This window comes from Caretta caretta, chromosome 1 (genome assembly GCF_965140235.1).
Source record: "Caretta caretta isolate rCarCar2 chromosome 1, rCarCar1.hap1, whole genome shotgun sequence".
NCBI classification, from domain to species: Eukaryota; Metazoa; Chordata; order Testudines; family Cheloniidae; genus Caretta; species Caretta caretta.
This window is the reverse complement of record NC_134206.1, coordinates 319850603-319873921: the sequence shown is the minus strand read 5'-3', so window position 1 is coordinate 319873921 and position 23319 is coordinate 319850603. Positions and strand designations below refer to the sequence as shown.

Here is a 23319-nt window from a genome sequence, read left to right as displayed (position 1 = left end):
AATAAATCAACATTTGTGAAGCACCCAGATACTAGAGTTATGAGAACCATATAAAAGCCCAGGAGGAAATTAATCATTCTGTCTTCTGAGCCCAATTTGAATAGTGTGCAGTAAATCAGGATAAAACAAAATATTGAATGGATTGTCATTAAGTGAGCACCAGCCATTCTGTACACTAAAAGAGGCAGGGTCCTGTGACAAAAATAGTGTATGATCATGTAATTAGAGCCTGTATAGAATCATAGAACTGGAAGGAACCTCGAGCGGTCATCTAGTCCACTCCCCTGCACTCAACTTCTCCTCCTCTTTGTAATATAGTAATACATGTAATAAATGACTTGTAATTATGCATTGTGAATGAGTACAGATGAGGTAACACTTAGACCAAGGCTTAGGTGGCATAAATGTGGTTTTGCCATTCTTCTTTAACATAGATTTTCCAAAATTCTTAAAGTGGTAGTGCTGACAGAATACAGGTAACGTGGTGTTGGCAGATGTAAGTAAAATATATACAAATATGTAACACCAGCCCCCTTTTTCTGGGATGACCCAGGGCAGGGTGACACAAAAACAACATGACCCAGAAACTGAAAACCCAGGAGGAAAAATACAGAAATTGGGTAACTGAAGCTTGCACATGCATAACGTATGGGTTGCCTGAAATCTAAAGGATTGATATGCTAAAAGCTGATTGGATAAAGATTAAGTAATCTGTAAGGTAGAAATGTATAACAGACCTAAGTGAATATGCGCCCAAATTGAAGAACCCCTGACCAGAAACTGAAGAATGGGACTGAAGGCTCAGAGAAGGTGATCCCTATAATAGAATGTGGAAGAACGTCCCAGTGCCCCAGAATGTGGTAAATTTGGGCCCATTTAGCAATACTGTCTTGTGTGTTATTATTTGTCTGGCATAAATAAATATTTGGAAAGTATAAGTGACAATACTTCTGACTCAATTTCCCAACTTTCTACTCTAACTGTAATTTCACTGAGTTTTAAGATAAGAAGAAACCACTAGATTGTCTATCAGATCTGCTGTATATCAAAAACCATGAAATTTCACCCAGTTACCTTTACCTGAAGCCCACTAACATGGGTTGAAGTAAAACATGTCAGTCCTCAGGAGACTAAATTGTTGTGTGCCACAGCCAGAGAACAGGAGAGACCAAAGTGCCACCAATGCCTGAAGCCCCTGCAATAGCAGGGAATTGATTAGGTGAGATATGCCCAGATGATCCTAGCAGGTAACCCACACTCCATGCTGCGGAGGAAAGTATCAAACTCTCAAGGTGCCTTGCAATCTGATCTGGGGAGAAATTCCTTCCTGACCCTAAATTTGGTGATCATCTTAATCCTATAGCATGTGAGCAAGATCCACTAGCCAAGCATATAGAAAGGATTTTCTGTACCACATCAGAGCATTGGGACACTCAGTCTGGTCTCCCCTCTCCAGCAGTGGCCAATTACTCATGTTTCAGAGGAAGGCAACCCTCCTCCCCAGCCCCTGCCCACCACCACCAGAATACCCCAGGCCAAATGTGCAATCAATTAAAAATATTTCTTTCCTTAGCTCTGTAACCAACTGGCTGAAACCCTGAAGTATGAGATCTGATTATTATTATCATTGTCTTAATGAAGAGCTACAACAGTTACAAGCATTCTGAGGGCAATGCACAGCTCACACTGTTCACTCCAGGGCCCAGGAACAGAGGTTATGAACAGGAGGATTCACAGATTCAGAGACTCCAAGCCCAGAAAGGAGCACTATGACCATTCAGCCCTACATCCAGCATATGCAGGCCATAGAATTTCTCCCAGAAACTGGATTAAAAGATCTCTAATTTCATTTTAAAGTCTCCAAGTGATAGTGAGTCCGTCACTTGCCCTGATAAATTGTCCTGATGTTTAATTACCCTCACAGCTTGGAACTCCCATCTTATCTTAAGGATGAATTTGTCTATTTTCATCTTCCAGGCACTGTATCTTGTTATGCCTTTGTCAACAAGGTTGAAAAGCAGCCCTGCTGTCAGATCTCTTTTCCATGTGTAAGTACCTACGCACAGTGATCGCAAGTCACCTCTGTCTTTTTTTCGATAAGTTGAATAGGTTGAGCGTCTACACTGCCCCACTCAGAGCCTCACCATAGGGAGTATACTGGGGGATGAGGCAGAGCCAGAATGCTGCTGCATTCTGGACATATTGACTCTTTGTGGGCCTTTACCAGTTCTTGCAAATTAAAGCCTGCCAGCTGGTTCCAGCCTATAAGGGTCGGGGGTTAAGATGTTATACATCCATCTTTGTGCCCACCTTCAGTTCTACATTTAGCATCCCAACAATTGGTTCATTTAGCCCAGATCCTCAAAGGTATTTAGGCACCTAATTCCAATGGAAGTTATGAACCCAAATATATTTGACTGTCTGGGCCTTTATGTTCATCTTGTTGCTTCCGGATGCCCCAAACTGAAAATTAATCTAGATATTGTCAAACTAAGATATTACATAGATGTTAAAGATGAGCTTTTAGGTCATCTGTTCTATTCCCAATGTAGGTATGTTCTCTCTTGTATATTTATATGGTTTCTTCAGCTTAGGTATTAGTGACCTAAACAATAGGCATTAAACTTTTTTCCACTATCCCTTTGACCCAGTGTTGCTGTCAAACAGATTATCAGGATATTCATCTTTTTATAAAAACTTAAATGATCCTTGCCTTAATTTCATCCCATTATTTCCTTGTGCATCTCGTTGTGCTATACTAAGATGTTTGAAAATGCTACAATTATAGCTTACATCTTGGTTTTGAAAGTATCGTGGCTTTGAGAGGTTCCTCCCTGTCCACTTCAGAGGGAGGCCACTACGCCTCACTACGCCACCTAGCTATCAGGAGTCAATTGGCAGGGGATTAACAAGGTATAGCATCAATTAAGGGTCTAGGGCCCTAGCCCCTTGGGGCAGGGGCAGGTAACCAGCCCTCTCTAACCCAAGCTCCCTCACTTGGGCCAACATCAACCTCCATCAGCCTCTAGCCCTCTGGCTGGGGCAGAGTAACTAGTAGTCTTTAGCCCAGCTTCCTGGCTCGGACAGAGCACAAGCAAACGTAACCTTTAGCTGGGCTAGAGTTCATTTCATTGACCTCTTCCAGTGCAAAAAACAAAAAATAAAAACCACTCCTATAGAAAAGTAGCTGGAGACCCAGAATTCAGTCTCTCTAAGGATTTTCAGCAAGGATTGCAAAGGGTCAACCTCTCCACATTCAAGTCCCAAAAGGAACAAAATAAATGAATTTAAGTAAGTAACTCTATAAAATCTTATGATAAAGAAACAAATAATAGTAATTTAATTTTTACAATCTAACTCGGCTATTTTATAATCCACATACATTATATTCACATAAACATAAATAAAGAGAACAAATTAAAATCTGAACAGTTCAGTCCCCACAGAAACACAGCTGGAAGAAACTGAGAGTTCCCAAAAGCTCAGGATGTGTTCACCTGAGTCTCAGTTACAGTCTTTGATGACCAAATCTTTGATCACCACTCAGTCTGCTGAGTCAAAAACAACATCTTCCCTCCATTTGTTTGTAGGACTCTTCAGCTGGAATCTTCAGCTGGACTCCTTGCAGATTCTTCTTCTTCCTCTGCTGAAATCACAGTTAGCCAGTCAGCTAACTGATTAACCAACTACTCAGTCAAGCATACAGAGTTTAAAAAAAAAAAAAAAAAAAACGGTTACAAGAAAATACAAAATAGCAAAATATAAATTACTCTTTCCCCATTATCACATTTAAAGAAAAGTTGGTGAATCATACTAATTGAGACAATTTAACTGAAACCGTTTGGCTAATGTCAAACAACATTCAAAGTATACAAGTAAAATAGAAGAAATTATTTTTTCCATCTCAGTTTCCCCCCATCTATAATTAACATTGCCCATGCTTCCCTGTTGGAGGTCTAACAATATCACTAACCTGCTGCAAGATGCTTCAGAGTTAGGGACAACAGCCTGCTTTGTGCTCCTGGACTGAGCTTCTCCCAATTCGCACGGGGCACATGGCCTTTTGTAAAGAAGCTGCCCTTACTGTTTGCCCTCATGGAGGCTGACTCCAGCAACAGGGAACCTATTGGAGCAGACCGAAGACTACCACATCCAATTCCAGAAGCTTCTGGATGTCAAGTGTTAAATCTACCTAACAAGCTGGCTCAAGAGAGAGCCTCTTCACCCCAAGGATACCTGAAAGAAACTGGAACAAAGGACAGTAACTGCAGGGGGTGTGAGTGATTGCTGGACCCAGACTAGAAGGAGACTAATCTGTAAAAGGAAGTTTACTGGAACTCCTCTGAGGCTGAGATTTTATCTGTATTCAGTTTTCTTACTGTCACTTTGGATGGGCTAGCACCAGCAGGAGAGTGAATTTGTGTGGGGGGGTGGAGGGTGAGAAAACCTGGATTTGTGCTGGAAATGGCCGACCTGTTGATCACTTTAGATAAGCTATTACCAGCAGGACAGTGGGGTGGGAGGAGGTATTGTTTCATATTCTCTGTGTGTATATAAAGTCTGCTGCAGTTTCCACGGTATACATCTGATGAAGTGAGCTGTGGCTCACGAAAGCTCATGCTCAAATAAATTGGTTAGTCTCTAAGGTGCCACAAGTACTCCTTTTCTTTTTACTGTATTAGGCATAGATTTGCTGGTTTTATTTTGTTTTACTTGGTAATTCACTTTGTTCTGTCTGCTATTACTTGGAACCACTTAAATCCTACTTTCTGTATTTAATAAAATCACTTTTTACTTATTAATTAAAAAAAATGACCCAGGCACAACTCACTCCTACCTCCCCCATTGGGTCTGTTAAAGAGATATCTCCCTATGAGGCATATGGGTTGCACAGAGACAGGCCTTTAGGCCTCAGGTGGGTAGGTTGCCCCCACGGGTGGGATTGGCAGAAGGGGGTAGGGAGATCTGGTTCAACCCTACTGCAGTGGGTCCCTTCGCAATGGCTAGTGATCCCGCCACTGGGTCAGCAGGGATTCCACTGCAACACACTCACTCAACTTTTGATCTGATACCATAACCAAACTAATGTCTGGTTTTCCTGGGCTACTTCCTACCACAGTCTCTTTGTAGGGCTCCATTGTTTCCAGTCCTCCATCTCCTCAAGGTACTTGGCAGACAGCAGTCTCAGCAGCTCCTCAGGGTATTCAGCAGATAGCAGACCCAGCAGCTCCTCTGAGTATTTGGCAGATGGCAGCAAGGCAGAGACATCTGTCTCCTTTGCTGGCTCTGGCCCACTTCAGCTGGAGGCCCTGCCTCTTATACTTCCTGTCCAGCCCCTCTACGTCCACTGCAGGGGCCAGTCCTGGCCTGTCTCTGCCCACCAGTGGGAGCAGAGTGGTTGCTCCCGGTCTGCCTGGGAGGGAGGCCACCCTGCTTCACTACAGAAAGGCAGGTTATAGGGTAGATATTTTTGTTTTTAAAAGATCTTTCATTCCAAGAAATAGACAAATTGGCCAGAGCCCATCTGCCAGTCAGAAGAGTGAGAGCACACTAACAGAAGTAGAAGATAGATAAAGCTACCATTCTTAATGGTAAATGGCAAGCTACACTATGTGAGTGGAAAACTAAGTCTAATCCTAGCAGACCAAATTCTGCCTTCATTCCTCCTGGTGAAACTCCATTAAAATCAGTGGGATTGCATAAATGGAATTGACAACAGAATTTGACTTCCAGACCTGTGTAATTAATATGAATAATAGCAACCTTTTTACATAAATTCATTTAGTGGTTATGAAAGCTACAGTATTAACAGTCTTGGAGACCTGAAACCTCTTTCATGCCATAGGTAAGATAGGTCACAAGCAACAATAGAGAAAGTTGCCCAACTTCTTCTCACCAACTGGGATTTCACCTCTGTAGTGGTGAAAGTGTGTACCATCATCACCATATCTATAAATGATTTTTTTTAGATTCTGTGTTGTTGTTGGTTGTTGTTATTATTGTTGTATTTACTGTTTTTATTAAAGTGTAGCTTAACAAAGATAAGTGAAGATGGACTTCTCATCATGATGTATTAGAGCTCTTTCCATTTTTAATTTGCTGACTTTTCCGCATCTGATCCAGGAGATTAGTGGTCATTCCTTTCTTTCAGAATCTGTTTTGCACATTAGTTTGAAGATATACATTGCCTTAAAATAGTCATAATGAAAATGTTTGGTTAGGTTGTTGTAAAAGAAATAATTATAGCTTACTGCAGTCAGCTATGGTTTTGCAGTTGACAGTCTTACAATGTATCTCAAATAAGCAATCAAAGCAAAGTAAGGTTTTATGCGTATGCTAAGCTTTTATACACGTTAAATATTAAAAATCATCATTAATTATTACTTGGTCAACAGTGAGCTACAGTATATGGCATGTATACAATATACCATTCTTTGTTTGGGATATCTGTGCATAAATGTAGGAATGGATTTTTGAAAGTATTCAGTTATTGACTTCCCCTTATCCATGATGAGGCCATCTCAACAAGGGCAAGATTTTTCAAAAACGACTAGTGATGTAGTGGGTGCCCAAGCTGATATACTTTAAAGGGGTCTGATTTTCAGAAGACACTGCCACACTCTGAAAATCTGGCTCATTTAAGGTGTCTCACATTGGGGCCCCCGAAACTGAGACACTGAAAATCACCAAAATCTTGGAAGTGTTGGCCTTGTTGAGATTGTTAGACTTAAGTAATGGTAGTAGACAGTATAAGGCCATCATCATGGATAATTAATATTTTTCCCCACAGCGATATATTTAGCTTCTACATTTCAGAATTATAGCCAGCACATGCCACTTGTGGCCAATATTACTTACTATTTTTGAAAATATTTTTCCTCCTCTCTCCTCCCCTGTGTGTCTGGTTGTAAAGAACCAAAATACATCACCTCATGCTTTTCAGGACAGAGTTAATGGCAATGTGTGAAATGCACTAATGTCTGGATAAAGTACAGTACTTTGCTGTCTTGAAACATCATGGGTGACCAAACATTTAAAAGGTTGTTGAAACTCAAATGATACACTGGAGAAATGCACATCACACCACAATTAAAGGAATGGGACACATACACATTAGATCAAATTGCCATCACAAAAAAAACTTGGAGATAACTTGCCTCATGTGGCCATAAAGGGGCATTGCAATATTTTGGCTTAGCTGGGACATCTGGTCAGTTTATGTAAGGTTCTTTATGATGCTGATTCAACACTGAACAGCTTTCTTTTAATTTCACCATTACTGATTTTCTAAAGTTCTGCTTCATTCCCCCTAATTAGTAATGATAATAGGTTAAGTTAAGATAAACCACACTAATTATTGTAACTCTGACTATTAGATGCCCCAGGAAGCACCCAAGAGTCTACTTTGTGCCATTATGGGCTGATTTCATAGCAGTCTTATTGGCACTGTACCAAACCTGCACATATGGACAAAAAGGAGTTTACAATCACTTTCAAAAATACAAATTAGTAGTGCACTAAATACTCTAAAATTAGTATTTAGAACCAGTTGTTTCAGTAAATAACAATTGCACTAGTGCCATAGCAAGCTTGAAAAGTGCATTTAAAAATTTATATACAGGTTTCTTGTGTGGTAATTGAAAAAGATTTTATATGTTTTTTTTCTTCAGAAGAAAATATAAACAGAAAGTATCATTAACTATATGAAAAGATGACCACTCTGGCCTTTTATCACAGGCAAAAAAACCTTGCAATTTAGTCTGAATGTCTGAACTAAGAATCCTCCAAAATGAACTTAATACCAGGTGAAACCAGTCTGAAATACTAAGACACACTATTAACTTAATAAGGTAAAACTTATAAATTTAACAGTACAGTATTTTTTAAAATATGATTTTGTTGACTCATTACACCATGGGTAAAATTCTGCACTCAAAAGCCATGTAACTCCATCAACCTAGGTAAAGTTACTCTGTATTACATCAATGTAGCTGAGAACAGAATTTGTCTCTTAAATTCCAGTTTCTCTACAATCCATGTCAGTCCCCTTTTTTCCTTTAAAATGTACATGGACTTAAGCCACAAAGTTCAGACCTGGTTTGCCAACACGCAAAAATTTGGGACTATTTAGATCTGAAATTTTATTATAGTGATAGGGAGGGTGTTGGCAAAATTTGGATTTGGATTCAGATGTGGACAAACACTTATAGGCTGAAATGGTCTGGGCCAGAGTTTTGTTTCAGGCCCCTTTATACTTTAAAAAATGTTTGTTAGAAATTTTTAGGGGTTGCCTCTGGGACTCTAGCCTCAACATGGTGGTTCAGGGAACTATGTTTTGCAGCACCTTCCTTTGCAGACAGACTTATATTTAATGCAAGAATCTGGCCAGGAATTAATAGAGTTCAGAGATGTATTAACTGTCTGTGGTTCTTTTCTTTGACTTCTACTCCACAGCCCTAGGAGGCTCCAGCCAATAGCAGCAGGACTTCACTGTAGGGAACAAAAAGATCCTTCTTCTAAATCCTTAATCACAGCTGTACATTACCATCTGGAAATGTCTGATCATTTTTAGAACAAGCTGCAAGACCCACCTTTTTGATAAAGCTTTTCCATCCTAACGGTAAGGTATTTTATATTTTAAAAATAATAACCACATACACCATAAGCAGAGGCTCCTAGAACTTAAGAAAGCTGGAAAGCAGAATACTTCATGAAAGATGGATACTGTAGAAAAAACAGATGGATACTTATAATACTTGGGTTGATTAGACAATCATATAGAGAAAAGAGAAATATTCAGGTGTCATCACTAAAGATGCTCGGGGGTAGGAATATATAGAGTTACAAAGAAGAAAAATGAACAGCAAATGAACAAATAGCATAGTTTTAGAAATTCTTTATATGTGGACATTACTACAAAATACATTAATGACACCAGGAATATAGAGATAGACGGACATTACCAACTAATGGAAAGGGGTGCTTCTAAGGCTGGGAAGAAATTAAAATGAAGACTGAGTCACTGGATATTGGGAATGGAAGTACCAGATTCATATAGCTAATGATACCAGCATTCAGTGATTGTGCTGTGCTAATAGACTAGGCAGTGTAGACAGTGGTGTGCTAACGTATTGTCCAGTTGTAATCTGCAGTGCAAATATCTGTGGCCTAAAAATCACCGTCTCCACTGGAAATTGACATTTCCAACTTCTTATCATGCTGCTCTTTTCTTGTTATTTTCATAAATCACAAGCTATTTAAAAAAAATCATATTGGCTAATTCTGCTCTCAGGAACACAGGGATAAATTTTAAGTCCATTTATTTCACTGGAAAACTTGGTGCATGGTATTTCCAAATATGAATCTATGTAAAAAATTCAAATAAATATTAATTGCAGCTTTCAAATCCAAATCTTAGCAGCAAAAGCCAGATATAGGATTTTTGGGAAGGGCAATGAGATTTATTGGCCCTCTCCTCAAAATGTTTGAGGTCCTCAAGCTAAAACTCATTTTAAATAAGAAGGGATTGGAAAGAGACGTATGGATTGACACCAGCTTCCTCTAAGGCTGCAGAAATACAAGCAAGATGCTTTGGGTGAAGGTGATCCACACGTAGAAACATTCCCCACTCCCACCAAGGGACAATTCTTCAAATAAGCCATTAGGCCCACATCCCCTGAAATGTTTTTTATACAAACTGTTGCATTTTAAATTATCTCTTTTTCCCCAATAATTTAGCTACAGACAGAGTAGCCAGAAATATGAATATAATATATATGCTCAAAACGGGCTTTCCATCCCACTCCTCTACACTGACAGTGATAACCATGGAAACACAACAAAATACAGCAGCATAAACAATTTATATAAAATTAACTATCATAAAGGATGGACGAGCAACTGGGCCAAACTTGAATGAGAGACATTATGACCAGTCACAGAGGGTCACAGCACCTCTCAGGTTTGGCATCCACAATCAATAGTGTGGGGACTGACTTGCCTGCCCCAACTAGGCCCTGATCCCACGGTCACCACCACTGAGGCATCATTATTCTGCACCTCAGGCAACCTGCCAGGCTGAAAGTCCAGATACAGGAGTGGGGGTTGCAAGTTGGGGAGACCGCTCCCACCAGGAGTGGGGCCAGAACTCAGGAATAGGTGAAACTGGGAATGGCCTCCTGCCCACACACAAGGCAGAAATACCCCCATCTCCTGGGGAGGGCAGTGACTCTACGGGCCTGGGTCCTCTTTGACTCCCCCCATCCACTTCCCTGTTCTTAAAGTAACAGCCGTGTTAGTCTGTATTCAGAGTAACAGCCGTGTTAGTCTGTATTCGCAAAAAGAAAAGGAGTACTTGTGGCACCTTAGAGACTAACCAATTTATTTGAGAATAAGCTTTCGTGAGCTACAGCTCACTTCATCGGATGCGTACTGTGGAAAGTATAGAAGATCTTTTTATACACACAAAGCATAAAAAAAAAAATGTGGTACGATCCACTGTCTACAGCCAAGCTCTACGATACAACCGCATTTGCTCCAACCCTCAGACAGAGACAAACACCTACAAGATCTCTATCAAGCATTCTTACAACTACAATACCCACCTGTGAAAGTGAAGAAACAGATTGATAGAGCCAGAAGAGTTCCCAGAAGTCACCTACTACAGGACAGGCCTAACAAAGAAAATAACAGAACGCCACTAGCTGTCACCTTCAGCCCCCAACTAAAACCCCTCCAACGCATTATTAAGGATCTACAACCTATCCTGAAGGATGACCCAACACTCTCACAAATCTTGAGAGACAGGCCAGTCCTTGCCTACAGACAGCCCCTCAACCTGAATACTCACCAGCAACCACATACCACACAACAGAACCACTAACCCAGGAACCTATCCTTGCAACAAAGACCGTTGCCAACTGTGCCCACATATCTATTCAGGGGACACCATCACAGGGCCTAATAACATCAGCCACACTATCAGAGGCTCGTTCACCTGCACATCTGCCAATGTGATATATGCCATCATGTGCCAGCAATGCCCCTCTGCCATGTACATTGGTCAAACTGGACAGTCTCTACGTAAAAGAATAAATGGACACAAATCAGATGTCAAGAACATTCATAAACCAGTCGGAGAACACTTCAATCTCTCTGGTCACGCGATTACAGACATGAAAGTTGCGATATTACAACAAAAAAACTTCAAAACCAGACTCCAGCGAGAGACTGTTGAATTGGAATTCATTTGCAAATTGGATACAATTAACTTAGGCTTGAATAGAGACTGGGAGTGGCTAAGTCATTATACAAGGTAAGCTATTTCCCCTTGTTTTTTCCTACACCCCCTCCCCCCAACGTTCTTGTTAAACACTGGATTTGTGCTGGAAATGGCCCACCTTGATTATCAGACACATTGTAAGGAGAGTGATCACTTTAGATAAGCTATTACCAGCAGGAGAGTGGGGTGGGGGAAGGTATTTTTTCATGTTTTGTGTGTATAAAAAGATCTTCTATACTTTCCACAGTATGTATCCGATGAAGTGAGCTGTAGCTCACAAAAGCTTATGCTCAAATAAATTGGTTAGTCTCTAAGGTGCCACAAGTACTCCTTTTCTTTTTCCTCTTCTTAAACTCTTCCATCGCCATGGTATTTATTTTGAAAGCATGGGTACTCCTCAGTTTCAGATTTTGCCCCACTCCACCAAAAACCTCACTGTGGCCCTCTGAGTTAACCTGAATGTTTTCCCCCACCTTCCCATATGGCTTAATGAATCAGTGATGGGGCCTCAGACAGAAATCTGGGTACCCTTGCCATTGGCTTTGTAGGATCCAATGGGCAGATGTGGCTGGCTATATGGAGGAACCTTAAAAAAATGATTTTATGGAAAACCCTGTGACACGCTTTCACCCCGTAGCTCCTGGCTGATAGCTTTCAAATCGTCTTTATAATAAAAGAGACTGGAAAATTATTTTTAAAGAATATGACAACTAAGGCTACCATAAACAATTAAAAGTACCACAAAATCTGGGGATTGGCAGACACAGGGGTTTTTTTGAGCCTCAAGACCTCTACTCATCCCCTATTTGAGTACTTTAGCAGCCTGATCCAATGTCCACTGGTGTCAAAGGGAATTTTTCCACCAATTTGAATGGGCTTTGAATTAAGCCTTAGAGGAAGTGAAGATATAGGACACAAGTGTGGGGGAACAGAGTTTCTTTCACATGGGTTCCTTTCTCCCCCTTTCAACTGGGTGCCTACGTTTACACATTCATTGTGTAGTAAACCTCTGAATTTTCAAAGAGTTGTGTGGAGTTTAGCCATAGAAATCCCTGTGATTTTAAAGGGAACCACTTATGCCAGATTCTGAAGACCTTACTTAAACCAGTGAGTCCTTTCTCAGGCAGGTAGCCCTACTGAAATCAGTACAACTAAATGAGAAAGTTAGTCCCTGCTACAGTGAGTAGGATTTCCACAATCAGTCTTTCAATGTCTCTCTTAAAATGTAGGAGCAAATTTCTGTTCCGTGTCTAAACAGCTGCTTTCTTCACCTTAACATGAACTTCAGAGCTAACTTGATGGGTGTGTTTGATCAGATGGAGAAGTGCCCTAAAATATAATCTACTTCCAATTTCTCTTTTTTCCCCCTCTCTAACCTTGTTATTCTTCTATCTATAGTGGAACCAAAGCACTAATAATCATTTCCCATAAGAATTAATGGCTGTGTGTCATGCTTTGATCTGATATAATGCATTTTATTTGACTGGGAAGGAAGGTAAAGTGATATCTCTTTAATAAAAAAATTAGCTATCAGCACCACATGGACATGGTGGTGTCAGCTGTGGTGTATAGCTCCTCCAAAACAAATTTGAAAAAAAAATTACTATAAATATAATAAAAATCAGTAAACCCAAATTTCTATCACATTATGTTATGTTCTGGCCCCGATCAGGTGTGACCCCATGTGGATGAGCGTCTGGAGAGAGAACACAACAAGCCTTTACCTCTTGCACTTCTGCACAGGGGCTAGCATTAGCTTTCCTGAAAGGGCAGGGTGAGGCCTAGACCATGATCCTGCTCCTGCTGCTCAGCTGACTCTGGTGGCTGAAACTGGCAAACAGCTGCAGGGGGGAGTTGCACTGGGAGGGGAGCGGGAAAGATGGGCCCAGCCAGAAACTTTGAACTGAGACCTGAACAGGTAAACTCCCGTCTGAAGACATTAGGACCCATGAAGCCTTTGGAAAAGAAACTACAGGGAGGAGGAGCCAGTCAGCAGAGAGCAGCTTCAGAAGCAGTTTAACCAGGGACTGCTGTTCTCAGACTGCCTTCGCAGTTTTCACTCTTGAATTTTCCCTCCCCTGTGCTGATTGGTTCTTTTCTCCTACCCCTTCCTCCCTCAGAGTCTCCAAATAACCCCCTCTCTCTCTGTCCCCCTTTGTCTTAAACTAATCCCCTCCCAGCTAATCCCCAGCCAAAGGATTTCAGTAACAAAACAAAACAGTCAAACAAAAAAACAGATGACACTAATAGGAAGTTTTCAAACCATCACATTGTTCCCTCCACATGTATATTCTAGCCCTTTCCCTTAACTTTCATCTGTCTCATCTATTTAGAATATAAACTCGCTGGGACAGAGGCAGTCTCTCATTCTATGTTTGTACACTGCCTGCCATAATGAATCCCTGTTCTCAGCTTGCCCCTCAGCACTCCCATAATAAACATAATAAATAATAACAACAAATACTCCACACTATACTGGAAAATGAACATGGCCCAGTGCTAACAGAGGCACATTCTTTATAGAGTGTTGAAGTGACTAGCTGTGCTCGTCCACATCCCCATGAGGATTATTGGCTGAGTCATCCAGAAGTGTTTTCATCTTCTCTGGATTGATCTTGAAGAGCTGTGCTCTCTGGGCTAAGGCCAGTTTTCAGTATTTAAAGATATTCAAAACAATTTTTTTAATAAAAATATGCTGATGCCTTGTGGAAAACTCATCAGATCTGCTGACCTATGTGTTTTCTGAACATCCCCTCCCTTTGCATAACAAGAGGATCTTTGAAAGACAAGGTGGGTGGGGTAATATCTTTTATTGGACCGATTTCTGTTTATGAGAGAAACAAGCTTTAGATCATACGTAGAGCAGGTCTGTGTAAACTTGAAAGCTTGTCTCTCTCTCACCATCAGAAGTTGGTCCAAAAAAAGTATTACCTCACTCACTTTGTCTCTCTAATATGCTAGGACCGACACAGTTACAACAACAGTGCAAACAAGAGGAGCTTTGTTCTTTCAGAGATCACCTGCTCCTGCTTCTAATTCTCCATCTGAAGATCATACTCCTGTGTTTGTGACATCACAGTTTGTTGGGGAGATGATTATGAAAGGTATTCTGACCAGATGGGGAATAAGGAGTCGATACATTCGTAAGGAGCATAGCAATGCTCTTTTCTGAAAATGTTCTGACTAATAAAACCCAGGGAAGGAAGGAGGGAAGAAATCACTGTGTGGTAAACACAGAACTGTTTCTAATTAGGATTTTTTTAAAAAAGTTTTCTGTGAGGCATTCTGCAGCTCTGCCCCTGGAGCAACTCAGGATCCTGAGGGTTCAAAAGTGATTTAAAGTTGATTTATCCCCTCCTCCCCAGGCTGTGAGTTCTAGGCTGCACCTCTTAGAGGCACAGCACAGAATCTCACCAATAAATGTTGGGATCTTTTTTACTTGTCTTCTGGTTTTGGAGTCTAGGGGTCACATTTTCAAGCTTTCCTCCATAACCATGAGGTCTAGAAGCTTACATTTTTTAAAAAAGTGAAAGTTGATTTTCTGATGTAAAAGTCTGGCTGGGCTTTTAAGGAAACCATCAAATACCACAAGACTCATGATAAAATTAGAAGAGGCAGCCACACTCAGTCTGCAGCTACACACATCTACTGGCCAGCCCCCAGTAGAGGGGAGAGAAACAGTCACAGATGCTCCTACTACACTGAAGCTCAGTTATCTGGGAAAAACATTGTACTCCCCCAGACCTAATGGCAAATCCATATAACTGGGTCCATTCACTCATAATTTGTGCAGGAGTTTAAGCCCTATGAAGATATGGAATAAGGGGATGTTATACATCAGACTAACTGATGACAGGAAGAGCACATCACTTGATTTTTGTAAATCAAAATAATATATTTTGAGTGTTAACTGCCTGTTTCGGTTGAGTCCCTTAGTTTAGACTTGGGCTGGCAAGAGAGATCTTTTTTTGTTAACATTGTTAACGTGTTTTAAAATGGAGTTTGATAAGTTTATGAAAAGGATTAAAATGTGGGGTTGCCTGCAATAGCACAGAAGTAGATTCAATGACCCAGGAGTCCCTTTCCAGTCCTATATTCCCATTTTCCATTTTAAATAGGAAAAAAAGATAATGAGGGATAATGATTGACAAATCATAAGATCTTTGGGACTGGAATGGACTGTTAGTGGTGTCACCTAATCCAAACAATTGAATTATGGCAAAATGGATTTAATTATTCCCAAACTATCTCCAATCTAATTGTATCTGTTAGCTATCCACACGGGAGTTGTACCTGTGTAATTGAGAAGAGAATTTTTCCTTCTGTGTATATACGGCACTCTCTTCATGGAATTAGAGCACATAATAACTATTAGAAAGGATCTATCAAAGATCAGTGTCCTCAACTAAGAGGTTAAGCACTGCATATTTGTATCATGGGATATGCTATCTGGAATCATGGTTTTGGATACTTCTGTTGCTATCTTCCCCTTGGCTATTTTATGTTTGTTTTCTGCTTGCTGACCTAAATTGTGTTTCTCCCTCCATAGGAAGTGTCTCATTACCCCCAGCATGTGAGCCATTATTTCCTTCAATCTTTGAAAGTGAGTGCTAACAAAATACAGAAAATGGAGACTTGGGATATCTCCTACCCTTCTGCCATCTCATCATTCACATCTATAATTAATGTCTAGACCCATAGACCCTACACATTCAGTGGGTCCACTATGTTCATGTTATTTTTCTGCCCTTATTTTCTCACTTCAAAACTCTTTGTCTTTCCTTAAACCCATCTGAGCTTTTGAATAATATGAACTGGGAGCTCTTAAGAAAATAATAAGTTCTCTGAGCAAATGGATTTTTATGTGTTCTCTATGCTACATCAGGTGACATACATCACATAAATAAAGATACACTTTCCTTAGAGCTTCTTAAAGATCCTTGCTGTACAGATAATGGGAATCAATTTTATGGTCACACATGCTTTTTATTATTGCTCCTGACGATATGATGTCTCTCCTTTTATCTCTGTTTCAAGATGAAGAAATTATAAAGTGGTCAATCACATAAAAAAGCTTTCCTTAAAATTGAAGTCAGGAGCTAGTGCTGACTAATGGCTGAGTGCTGAAACAGAGCCAGATCCCTTCTTTGTTAATCACAGTGAATAGTACCTTACTCCATATGTGGGCCCACTGAAATGAACAGGCCTAACCAAAGAATAAGGTGCTACTCACTATAGGGAATCTGGGGTTTAATGAATACATTCAATCTGGGTAGTCTATGCAAGAGAAGGAACATTGTGTAGTGGTTGGAACAAAGGGATGCAATGTATAACTACAGGATTTCAATCCTGACTCTGCCCCAGGCTTGCTTTGCTAGATTGAAAAAGCTAATCACCCTCTCTCTGTGCCTAAGTGTACTCATCTGTAAAATAGGTTTAATAATACTTATCAGCCTCAAAGGGGTATTTTGAGTCTTATTTAACAAATTGTTTTATTGCATGTTTAGATGCTTAGAAGAAAAGCACTTGATATTTGCAAGTTAATTGGAGGTGGATTTGTTTTTCCGAATTTCAAACCCACTTTAACAAAGGAGGTACAAAATCTGGAATTTAATTAATTTGTTGTCAAGTTCATATCATGGACAGAAAAAAAATACTGTTTTAAATTATGAGTGAGAAAAATACAGCAAACTTGAGCAAGTATTATCAGCCCCAAAATAATCTGAGTGATTGCCGAAACCCAGAACTCCACCTGCTTTCTCCATCCCTAGAGCAAAGTGTTTTCTCATTCAGTAGTATGCAGCTACACACTTGCAGGTGGTGCTACCATGAGCATATTCTGTATGTTGGGATGTAAAGGACTAAATCTGAAAATTAGGGGAGATATTCATTTAAATCCTGGTTGGCATGTGTGAGCCTAGCTGCTTGCACATGATTTTGAAAGATTAATCGGTTTAAGCAAATCACTCATATTCAGTTATGGGGTGGGGTGGGCTATGTTTATAGGCCTCTTTATTTGAAAAAGTTATGAAAGTGGGTATGTTTGTGCAATCCAATAAATACGTTTATTGTAATATATAACAGAAATGAGAAATCACTTGGATGAGTCAGGCCCTAACAGGATAAAGTAATGAAACATCTTGCAATTATGTAGCAGTGAAAAATATTATATACTATTACTTCTCAAAGTAGGAGTGCACTTTGTTAGCTAAGTAAATTGCCTGTGGAGCCTTCTGCTTCAGAAGCAGACCAACTCTCTGCATGTACGTGTAAGGGTTGGGTTCAGGGGAGTGGAAGAGTAAATGGGGACAGACTGGGCTTAGTAACTGGGTCAAAATGTCAGCTCCTGTTTTGGGAGAGAGTAGGGTGGCAACAGAAGCAACAACACTGAGCAAGAGAATGTAGAATCACTGGGGATGCTATCAGCATCAGTATGTCAGCTATGTCCACAGATCTTTGCCTGTTTTTTCACAGGGTAGTTTTGGTTTCCTGATTTCTGGAAACATCATGTTCACATGAGGCATGCTCAGAGACATGGTGATTTATTCAGGTTATTGTATCATCACTGTGACATCTTAGTTCCCAGCTGCATTGCAGACGACTAGCCTGTCTCTCTGTATGTTTACAACCCTCAGTACCATAGCACCTCATAAACATTAACAGATTTGTCCTCTTTGTGCGAAGGAGGAAAGTAGTATTCATCTCCCTCTAATGTTTAGAGCACAAACAGGGATCTGAAGCACAGAGAGATTAAGCAATTTGCCTAAAGTTACACAGGAATTATAGGGCGTCAGGAATTGAACCCAGGCCTCCAAAGACTATCTCCAATGCTTTAATCAAAAGACTATCCTTCTTCTCATACCTTACAATACTTAATCCCACCCTTATAACAAACATGAGAACTGGATTTGTAAAACACACAATTTTCCTCCTTTGGTTAGTGTTCCAAATTCAGTATATAATAATTGTGGCACATGTATCCCAAAATTCCAATCTATGTGCCTTTTGTGAATCCGGGCCAACATTTCTTGCATAAACATTGGGACATTGACTTATACTTTCCCTCCCTACCACTCCCTATGATGATACAGGTTCAAAGTTATGAATTCTCTGACCAGCAATCATAGTATATAGGGGGAAATATTGCTTTATTTTATGTAATATTCCAGTATTACCCAGTTCTACATTTTAAGCACATATCTTATACATGAACTACAGCATCATTAATCTAATTGATAGTTGTAGAAGTGGGCTGTGTAAGAAGACTCATTATTATTCCAAAATTGTAATAGGAGTAATTCCCTTGTTGCATGCCAGGATTTGCATATAAGTGGTGCATTATGAGTCTGTAGAGCTAAGAAAGTTATCCTGTTTTTTTCCTCTTCAGAATTACTACACCTGTGCACAAATCATTATGAATATTTTAATAAATACCCCCAGGATATTGCTTTTAGCAAAGCAGACAGTGAGCTGATTAAATTAATGTGTTTAAAAAGGAAGGGAGATTTTTAAAGTTATAACAGATCATATCAACATTGGGAAACGTGTGGGTAGGACGCAGGAATTATCCTGCTTCATACAGGCAGGAGGAAGATTCATGTGCTGAAAGACTATACTGACATTTGTTTATCCAACAGGTAAATTAACAAGCACCAAGGTTAAATATACATAATTGGGAAATATATACAATTAACCAGGAAAAAAACTATAAAATTAGACCTGGAAACAGTTTTCCTGACCTGTGAAAATTTTAGAGATTTCAAAAATGGTTCCTGTTCTTCCTCAGAACAAAATTGAGACCATTTGAAATTTTTCATGAAAACAAGAGAGAGAGACTTGACCATCGCCAATAGCTCAGTAGTTAGGGCACTTACCTATGCAAGACCTACGTTCAAGACTGCGCTGTATGGACTTGACTCTCTGAGTTGGTGAGTAAGTACCCTAGTCACCAGGCTATTGACTATAACAGATGCGATGTCTCTGGTTTTGACCAGAAATTCCATTCTGGATCTGACGAAAGGTTTATTGAAATTTATATGTTCCTGCAAAGAGTTTCATTTTTGACAAACTGAGATTTTCTAATTGAAAAATATAAACAAATAATAATAATAATCCCAACCAAGCTCTACTTGGGACTGGCTGAAACATGGGATTTCTGGTTCATGAGAAACTTTGCTTTATCAAAATTCAGTTTTGTTCTGAATTAGAAAAAAATATTCAATAAAGCAAAAACTTTCCCCCAAACCAGAAATTCTTTTTAAAAAATGTTTTGGGAACGCCAACACATTATGTTTCCAAAATGAAATCTGCTCCCTGGGACCCTGGCAGCTGGGTAATAATTGCCTCTTCTGGCCCCTGCTGCACCTGCTACTGAACACACCTCCTCCTGCAGCCAAAGAAGCAGCAGAAGGAGGTGGCATTAGCTCACAAAAGAGTCCAAAGAGCAAGCACATAAAGCCCCAGAGCAGCTAGAACATGCAGGGACAATGAAGCTGGGCTGCTAATCAGTGGAGGGCTCTTCGAATGCCCCTACCAGGGATTAAGAAAGGGCTGTTATGTGGCTGTTTATCCTGTGTCTTTTAAATATGTAGCATGAAACTAGGCTAGGCAGGGCAAGATCTTGGCAGAAACTTTACAGTGAAACAGAGGGAGACTGAATAGTTTTAGGGATAATGCTGTTGGAATTCCCTCCAAGACCTCTTTCCACTTGGTTTCCCAAGAACTCCATTTGACTCCATACCTCGTCACTCACGCATCTTTATTTAGCATATAGCAATGCTACGCTCAGTTGATCAGACTCAACCATAGCACTTGGGGGTGGATTCAGGGTACATCACAGCTCCACAGTTACCCAGAAACTGTCTCCCTTTATATACATCTGAAGAAGTGGTGTTTTACCCATGGAAGCTTATGCTCAAATAAATCTGTTAGTCTATAAGGTGCCACCAGACTCCTTGTTGTTTTTATATACATTGAACATTTCAGTACATTTTGGATACATTGCATCACATCTTTTGGATTGGTTTGGGTACTTTGCAGCAACCAATCTGTGTGCAGCATGCTGTGTCTATGTATTGTCCATGTTTGACCTACTCTTTACCTCATCTCAACATTCCTAACTTATCCTGTTCATTGTTATCTTGTTTGTAGGGAATGGTTCCCTGGGTATTCTCCCTCGTATCTTAGCTGGGTCTTTTTAGCCTTATGATCTGTGTTCCTCCCTAACTTTGTCTTTCAAGAAACAAGAGGTCTCTCTCCATGTGTTAATCACTCAAGTCAGTCCCGGCCTCAGCAACATTTCCCTGCTTCAGTCCTTCTATTTTATATTAGTATTTGTTTCATCTGCATCATCTGCCTGTCTTTCTGTCTTTTTAAGTTTTTTACCCAGCAACACATGCCAAAGACCACAGTAGTCGTAATTATTTGAACCACCATCAACATTAGGCTTAAAGTACAAACCAAGGGGTTCAAGCTCACTTTCTCTGGTACAGGCCACAATGGTGTTTCCACTGCCTGAACAGTATTGCCCCAATTGCTTGTTCCACTGCTATTAGCTGGGCAATGGGAACCAATTGTTCTATTTTCTTTTGTACCAAATCATTGGTGTTAATGGTGACAAGAGATTGGTAAGCAGTGACTCCCATTTGGTGTTGTCTGTCATGGCTTCTGCCACATTGTCCTTTATCTGCACATTTGACCATAGGGCATGAGTCCCAATTTGAGTGTGAGAGGTGAGGTTCAGACAAAATCCATCCAGGCTCCCCTGGCAAGTGTTGTCCCCACTGAAAAACTGTGGTATCCCAGAGGACACACTGTGTCCCCAAGCTATACTACCTCTGTCTCTCTCTCTTTGATGACTAATTGGGCCCAACCTCCCTCGTTTGTGGTCAGGTTAATTTGTGCTGAGCGCTCACAGAATCATCTCTGCTTGATTTGTTTGCAGCAGGCTTTGTATATTTCATTTCCTCCTATTGTTTCCACTTTACACTGGGATAATGCTGCTTTGCTTATAGGTCCCATTCTCTATTGTACCCATACTGTTAACATATACCAATTCTTTAGAATTCCCTATCCATCTAGGAACAGGAATCATAATTGGCATCATCAAATTGGCATCATCAAATTGAATAACATAGCTGAAGTCAACGTACTTAGATCTACCGACCCTGGGGTCCACACTACGCGATGTCAACTGGAGATGCTCTCCCATCAATTCCCCTTGCACTTCTCATTCAGGTGGAGTACAGGAGTTGACAGGAGCGTGATCTGCAGTCGATTTAGCAGGTCTTCACTAGACCTGCTAAATCGACCGCTGATGCATTGATTGGCGCACATTGAACCCCCGGTAAGTGTAGACGAGGCCTCTGTTCCCGGTACCACAACTGGATTAATGTCTGGTTCCCCTGGGCTACTTCCTACCCTGTCTTCCTACTCCATAGTCTGCAGGTCCTCTAGTTCTCTGGGATACTCTGCAGGAGTGGTGCCCAGCAACTCCTTTCCCTTGTCAGCTTCTGTGGACAGCTGGGTATTCACCCGGCCTAGCCTCTGCGGTCTGGAGCTCTGGCAGCTTCCTGGTAGGATACTGCAACACACATCTCTGCACGGGGCTTCTCCCTCTTATACTGTGGTTCCAGTTGGAGCATGCCCAGCAGGGGACAGGGGGCATGGCTTCCTCAGTCCATAGTATGGGATTAACCTCTTCTGCCCCACTGCGTGGCAGGTATATCCCATTACACCCCCTAACATTCTTAATTCCCTTTCCTACTAGTGTGGTTCAGATAAATGTTCTGTTTAACAACCTGGGCCATTCCCCCAGCTTTATTTCTTCTATTCCTTGCATTAGATGTATAACAAGTTTGATATAACTTCTCCTTTTCTAATCGTTTGACCAAATCAAATCAAAATCCATCTATTAGTGTGTTAACCTTAAAGTTGAATCCCTCAATATCTGCAGAATTCCATAAGGAGCCCCCTACTCAGTGCCACCCAGTACAGTTGCCATTATGTCCCTTTTGGCTCTGTGGTTTTTGTATCCTTTCTGGAATATGCTTCCCACCGGAGCCAGCCATAATCAAATGTCTGTCCCGATATTATTAGTAAAATATTTCTTATATGGGGCTAGGGAGGTTCCAGGCGACCTATATTTTGTAATGTTTAAAATGAGTGGGAGTTGTATCCATACTACATCTTCTACCATTGCTTTATGTGTGGTTATTTGACAAAATAGAGGAGAGACTGTTGACCCCTGTGGTGAGAGGACAGTGGGGACATGTGGACTCACAGTGCCGAACCACCCTCCACCAAACCAGCAAATAAGAATTGATGATAATACAATTATCCATGTGAGTCCAGTGTCAGTACCATCATTGTATACAAGGCATACCCATAGCACTGAAATAGCAGTGCATGCCATAGTTCCTTAAGTTCACATCAACCTGGGCCTCAGTAGCCACCTTGACATTCCAGACTCACAGCAACTGGACTCCTGGAAGCTGCAGCTCGTTGCCTGTCACAGAACAGTTCAGATCACATTCGTAGGTCTTGCAGGTAGCCAAATAGGATGCTTCCGCTTTGCAGAATCACCTCGTGCTTCTATGACCTGAAGCGTGGTGTCATGAGGTTTTTTCACAAGACCGTGTGAACAGTAATCATTGGCAGTGTGCCAGCATCTCTAGCCTTCTCAATGGATAGGAGTGACCCAAATAGCTGTAAAAATTTGCCAGTAGTCTAGTACTGCTCCAAACCACAAGAGTGCCCGCAATGTTAGAAACCACCAGCACTGTGTGGATGCAGATCTGCAAGACAAAAAGGGAAAAAAAAAATTCTCACTTCTCTCTTTTGCTTACCTTTGTGAGCTTTGAGCTGGCATGTGCAAACCCAACTTTATTTATTTCCTTTGTTTCCCAGGTCTACCAAGTAGACAGAGGGGCCAAGTCAATTCAATATCATGCATGGACCATACCACTTTACTTTTGGGACAGAGTGATAGGGAACCTGATCCTGGATCATGACTCTAGATCCCACTTGGTGCTCAATTA

The 23319-nt window shown here is 40.7% G+C and overlaps 1 long non-coding RNA gene across 2 annotated transcripts in view; it reads left to right on the top strand.

The window, feature by feature from the left end:
• The window catches only part of LOC142070635 (uncharacterized), a 59000-nt gene that overhangs the window by 13340 nt on the left and 22341 nt on the right, over positions 1–23319 (top strand). The window contains exons 2-3 of one of the 2 annotated variants that reach the window (XR_012666567.1): positions 1978–2048; positions 8455–8620. This is a non-coding gene — a long non-coding RNA (uncharacterized LOC142070635). The remainder of the gene's footprint in view (positions 1–1977; positions 2049–8454; positions 8621–23319) is intronic. The other variant, XR_012666568.1, reaches the window with a different exon arrangement.